The sequence below is a fragment of the Solenopsis invicta genome, chromosome 14 (genome assembly GCF_016802725.1).
Source record: "Solenopsis invicta isolate M01_SB chromosome 14, UNIL_Sinv_3.0, whole genome shotgun sequence".
In the NCBI taxonomy this organism is placed as follows: Eukaryota; Metazoa; Arthropoda; class Insecta; order Hymenoptera; family Formicidae; genus Solenopsis; species Solenopsis invicta.
Window position 1 is genome coordinate 17218254 of NC_052677.1, and position 6592 is coordinate 17224845.

Below are 6592 nucleotides of genomic sequence, written 5' to 3' on the forward strand. Positions count from 1 at the left end.
AACCAACAATGCCAACATTTAATATGAATAACAACTCAACACTTTACTTATTACTTCGATAAATTTTTTTTAATAAAAAATTCTCTCACAAATATGTGTTAAACTAAGACATTGAAATTACATCCGAAAAGTAAAAGCGCCCTCGACGTCGCAAAGTGATGTACTGTTAAAACCGTAATAAAAATCGCAGTAATTCCATCGCAAATTGCAGTTTCACGCTTTTCACGCAATTAAACGAGAAAATATCCGGTCTCTAAAAATTAGTGGCGAGTCATACGAGTAAATTAATAGGAACATCGTGTATAAACGTTCGCGACCATAAACGGGCGACGAAAAAACATTGCTGGCAATATTGTTTTAATTCGTAAAAGGGGAAAGAATATTTGTGCAGCACAGGCGATTAGTATCCCTTTACACATTCAACGGAACGATGAACGTCACCGATAAATTCTGATTTTTTTCTGGTCTGGCCTAAGATCGCGATGTTTTTTCAAGAAAGAATATTTATCAAAATATAGTAGACTAAAAAAGAAACTTGTCCAAAATTTTGTTTATAAAAAATAACGTGATACTTTTTTAAATATAATTTTAAATTGTAGACATTTATAAAAAAAAGTTAGAGAAATGTGTATTTAATAATTTATAATAAAATTATATACAATTTATGTTTAGAAATGAATAGTAATTGTATGTACATGATTTAAATAATATTTAAATTCCTGTTTTTTTTATATTTAAAATACGATAAATTCGAAACATCTAAAATATTAACTAAAGTGTGCACTGTTTTTTTAATAATTTGATACAAATTAAATAGTTGAGTTTCATTTGTAATCTCTGTCGAGCACGTGCCATGTTTTCATTTAATTATCACGATCGCCGAGTTGTTTCGTCCAACAAAACGTGGGTAAGATTAATGATCTCCGAAGGAGGGAGTCACTCCTCCCTGTGATCAAACACGCGGGATAATTAATAACGCGCCGATTGACTTAACGATTCTTAATTGACGAAAAAACACTGCGAATGAAAAGAGTAAAAAAATTGAAACAGGCATGAAGAAATTATAAATGAATTTTGATAAACGCGATTGCTAAACATCTATCGTAATTTGTTTAAAGGAAGTCAACATTTCCTTCACAGCCATGCATTCTAATTATTCTTTAAAATCTGGAATTATTTATAGGAACTAAACTAGTAACTTTATTAAATTAATAATTTTTTTAAATTCGTCATTTCCTTTAATTATATAAATAAAAATGTTATATCCGGAAGCTAAAAGAATCCATTTTTATACTGCAATGATTTCCCGATTCACGAGAACATATCAAATGTCCTAGCGACTCAAGTAGCGAAAATTGATCGAAGTATCCCTATCTAATAAAGTGGATCAACGAGCACGGACAACTGCCATATATCGTTTTTCGAACCGGATAGAAGCGCCGGAACAGACGGTCTCGTGTTTACGTTGACGATCAACGTGCAAAAATAAACGCGCCCTGTATATCCGTAACCCTTTTGCGTCGATGGACGACACGCGTCCGCCTGCCTACCGACGAAGTCTGTTTTTGAAATGTTTTCTTTTTTTCAACTCGAATAAAGACTGAATATAGATCGATTACTATGGGAGATTTGACGGCTCTCGTATAATTTCTACGAACGGATCAGAAGACGATGCTTTTTAAACGTCTTTTTTTAAACATTTATTTTTTATTACATTTTTAAATATTTAAATAACATTTAAAAAACATTGTCTGCTGATTAAGTAGTAGAAACGTCCAATCTATCTCTCTTTCGTTATCTCTTTTTCTCTTTAACTCACAGTTCCTTTTAAATGACTTTTTAACTTCAGGTTTTATGAGTGAAATTTTCAACTTCAACTATTATTTTTAAAAAATACATAAACTTTAACTTATTAACTTTTTCTAAGTTTTAAAAATTTATTTAAGTAAAAGAAAAAATTATAAAGTACACATTGACAAATATTTTTTTGTTATTTTATATCAATTTACTTTTCAAATATAATGTTCAATTTATGTAATGATTCATATTGTAACTGTTTCGAGTAATCTATCTTAAAAAATTACAATTTTCTAATTTAATATAAATAATACTTTTCCAAATTAACTTTCAATTTAACTTAATTTAATCGTACTTTTAATTGAATTAATTTTCTTGTAACTTTTAACGTAACTATTAATTTTGTACGGAAGTTTTGTCCAATTAACTTTAACTTAATTTAGTTAAGAAAATATGTTAACTTACTTTAGATTTTTTTAATTAATTTAAAACCAAAAACATAGAAAATATTTTTGGTATCAATTAAATAGATGTATTAATTTTGCCAAGTGCAAATTTAACGAACGTGCTTTAGAGGTACCAATTTTATTTTTAAGACAATTGAAACAAAAATGTTGAATTCTCATTTATGCGAAGTATTTTAGCTCGTTTAGTTTTACATCACGTTTACAATGTACATACACAGGAAACTGAAAACGCGTATTAAATTTACGCAAATTCACTTTGTCGGAATTTGAAAAACGCAAAACTCTTCCAAGATAAACTAATTGCGAAAGAAAGAATCTGTTTACGACAAATTAAACGCGCGTAACATGCACAGTATTCAGAATCAGGTATGCGCTTATGCAGATGCGTTATGCAATCGTGCGGTACCAAAAGCGCATCAGCCAGGAATTGCCAAATTTGGCAATCGCATCGGTTCTCTCAGTTGCTTAATTACGCCGCGACAAGATGATACGTAAAAGTGTCTCTACTTTCCAGCGATAAACAAAATGAATTGACGTCGCTTTTCATCCATAAGAATAAATCGTCCTTTCACAATTTTATATGCTGTACAATATTTTTCTCGATAAAATTCAATCCAAGTATAAAGATTTTTTTCTGTAAAAATAAAATAAAATAGAAAAAAAAAACACCAACCAGATCTAATCATAAATAATAATTCAAGAATAATAAATCTAAAAAAATAAATTTTTATAAAAAATATCCTCAAGAAAAGTTTCAATAATTTTAAACGTTCGCTTCGATATATGATATTTTTACTAATTGTAAGCAATGTAAATTTCATATGCATTATGTACATTTAAAATGTTTAAACATTTGAAAAAAAGGAATGTAAAAAATTAGTTTTTAAATTGTGGAAAAAGAATCTGAACTTAAAAAATAATATTAGTTCTTATCATATAAAATTAATTCTTTTGCTTTCTTAAAATGTACTGCTTATATATTTAGATAAAAGTATATTTTACGATATCAGAAGAACCAATTTTAAATAATAAAAAAAATATTATTTTAAAAATTAGATTCCTTTCTCGAGCGTTTTAGAAACAATTTAGAAACTTTATACATTTATTTCGTTTCATTGTTCAACAATATGAAAGTAAAAGTTTTACAGATACATTAATTTAGAATATCGGAATGTTCAAATAACAGCCTTGCTCACATAAAAATTTGTTACGCAACCTCATTCCACAATTCGCATTTTTATTAGTTTTTATTAGGAGAGCTCGCGATTGCGACACGCAACGGAGCATTAAATCCGCGAAAATGATATAAAGTCGAGTGTATAATATTTCGAAAGACCTCGGGAAACGTCCTCGTGACGCAACGTTCGCGGAACAATCATTAGCGGCGCGTTTGAGCGCGAAGTCTAGCGGTGACGGCGACACAACGCACATGCATCGTAGAAATACCGTTACGCTTCGATAATAATCGCGGCAGGTGTTCCGATACGGCGGATAATTTCAATACCACGAAATTTCCCATCCACGCGGGGCCAAATTGCAATAATTGTTTCCACACGTTGCGTCTTTCCTACGTGACGCTCCGCGAAGATATATTAGCAATCGTCACGTTACGCTCAAACTTCACATTTACGTCACGAACTTTGCGCTAGGCTTTTTTCCCATAGTCTTACAACAGTTATTTGTAATATATTTTCTGAAAATGCTGCTCTCTTCTCGTACCGAAAGTTGAAAAAACATTGCAATGTTGAATGTTTCATCAATGTTGAACATTTATCGATTTTTCTTCATTGATTAATTAATATTGCTGCAACAATTTTGCAATTTGATGTTGATTCAGCATTAGTGTGTTGTATGGGCTTCAAGCTATGTAAATTATTTTGATGTAATAGGATTTAAAAAACCCATTATTGAAGAGAATTAAAAAGTAATCCAATCTCTTTCCCTCGATTTATTTCAAAGGAATTACGATTGTAATACTAAGTAGGATTAGCGAAACGAATGGTATATCAATATTTGGCATTTTCTCGTCGCATAAATTGCGTACGAAAAAAAAGGGATAATACGACATTCAATTTAAAGCCTTCGTGTGCTAGCGCGATATTCGCGGTTATGATTATTATATATGTTACCTCGTGGCGTCGTCCAATCCGCGAGGGTGGGTTTTTCGTAAACTCGGTGAATATAAATTACCTGACGCGATACGCGCATACACAACAACGCGCCGAGTTAATATTTGAACATGAAAAATTGCCATTTCCACGCGCGAAATATTACACGCTAGCCTGGAGTAATTCCTTATTCGAGTGACGGTAACGTAACGAGCATCAACAATGTACAATGAAAAAATAATATTCTTTCACGATGCCGTCGATTTTACGACGATACGCATTTTTCTCTCTCATTTTGAGATGCTGACAGTACAGTAAAACTTGAAAATTTGTAAAAGTTGCAATATTCGTTAATATGAAATTAAATGAATATGTCTCCGATCGATAATAATATTTACTTCAATTGAAAAAAGATATTCGCATTTCTATCAAAATAATCCGGCACATGTTAGTTTCGCATACGTTTCATAAACAATTTTATAATTGTAAATGATAAGAAACGTTATACCTGAAACTACAATTTGTGAAATATAATTTTTACGTTTCTACACTGAGAGAAAAATTACTAAATGTTATTAAATATTTATTTGAATAATAATAATGAGATATTCATTAAATATAAATAATATATTTATTTAATACAAGACTATTTTAGTTTTTTACTTTTTCTTATAGAGAAAATATTTATGTACCGTAAATAAATATTTCATTAGTACTGTTCGAATATTTATTAAAATTTAGACATTTCTTCTCTTATTGTTAGTGTAGTTAAAAAAGATTTTTGTAATAATTTCTTAAACTTATTTTTGCCAGAAGAGGAACGAGTGGACATTTTAATTCACGAGAGGCATTTCTAGAACATACAAAATATTTATAAAGTATTTTTGAAACGTGTATGTGCTATCTTGGAATTATTACGAATTATTTAATATAAACCAGTAATTGAATTAATTAATCGACGCGCATTGGCGTACGTACAGATACAGTAAGTACGAGCAGCAGTTATCCTGAATAAAATGACATTTTGGTCGCGCCGAAAATTCGAACGACATTCGATTTCGTGGAGTGAACGATCACGTGATCTCCAATCGACTGTCCTTCCGCGGCTGTCTTCACAACATTTCACGAGACGTAACGTACAAATGAATACGCTATATGGCTGCGCTTTGCGGTCGCAATCGCTCAGCTGCACAACACCGATTGAAAACCATTCACCGCTCACCGTCACCAATACAATACAATATTAATTATCTCGTAGGCAAACTCACGTGATCGAAGTGCGGCTCCGTGCGGCCTGGCCCTCGTCGTTCCGCGTGGATCCCACGCCTCGTTGATATGTATCCTTCCGCAGCCGCTGCGGTCACACAAGAAAATGACGCACCTTCACCGATACACGTGTCACAAAAATAAAGGAAGGACGCGCGAGGTGACGGAAGGATGCGCCTCACCCTCGACACGTAAACACTAACGTAATCGGGACGGAATCACGCGCCATGATATTCGAACTGAAAGGTACGAACGGCGAGCGCCTACTACGCCACGCGCCGTGCAACGCGGGACTGCGCTGCGTAGTGGGGCGAGCGAGCGAGCCGGCGCGGCGCGGCGAGGCGGGGGTGGAGGGGGCAGGGGGACTTCGCGACCGCCGCGAATCCGTTACCTGACGTCGCGGCGCGGCGCCGCGACGCCCCGCGACGCCCGGTGAAGATGCGTGACATCCGAATCACTCTCAACTGATCTGAAATACACGAAGAGACATTTTCGTTAAGCTTTATTTCGTTATGTTCTCGCGTTAAACTTTTTTTGGTTATATTTTTGCAAAATTTGCGAGAAATTTTACCGTGTTTGATGATGAGCTTGAGACAATCCGATATTGTCATATCCTATTTGATCGATGAGGGACGATCGATCAGGATCTCACTCACTCGCGCGAACCGACCGAAAACTCGCAATTAATATTATACTCGAACTGTTTACACTCGAACTGTTTACACGACCGCGACGCCTTTCTTCGTCGCACGGCATTGTCGACGACCGCTGTATGCTCGTCGACGCTACAGCACAGAATGTTTACAGCAAGCTTTTCAACGTTTCCTGCAATATCGCTGACACGTTGCAGCGTTGTTGCAATATTGCGGAAATATTCTGTGCTGTATGGGCCACGATGTGTTCGGAAAAGCTGGCGCGCAAAACGACACGAAACGGAGCTGCCGACCATGTTCG

General features: G+C 34.2%; 1 protein-coding gene across 1 annotated transcript in view; it reads right to left on the reverse strand.

Annotated features, from left to right (window-relative positions):
* The window catches only part of LOC105207673 (protein sickie), a 200428-nt gene extending 194516 nt beyond the window's left edge, over window positions 1–5912 (reverse strand). The window contains exon 1 of the mRNA XM_039457302.1: window positions 5641–5912. The gene's annotated coding sequence lies outside the window, so the exon portion shown is untranslated. The remainder of the gene's footprint in view (window positions 1–5640) is intronic.
* Window positions 5913–6592: the final 680 nt, after the last annotated feature.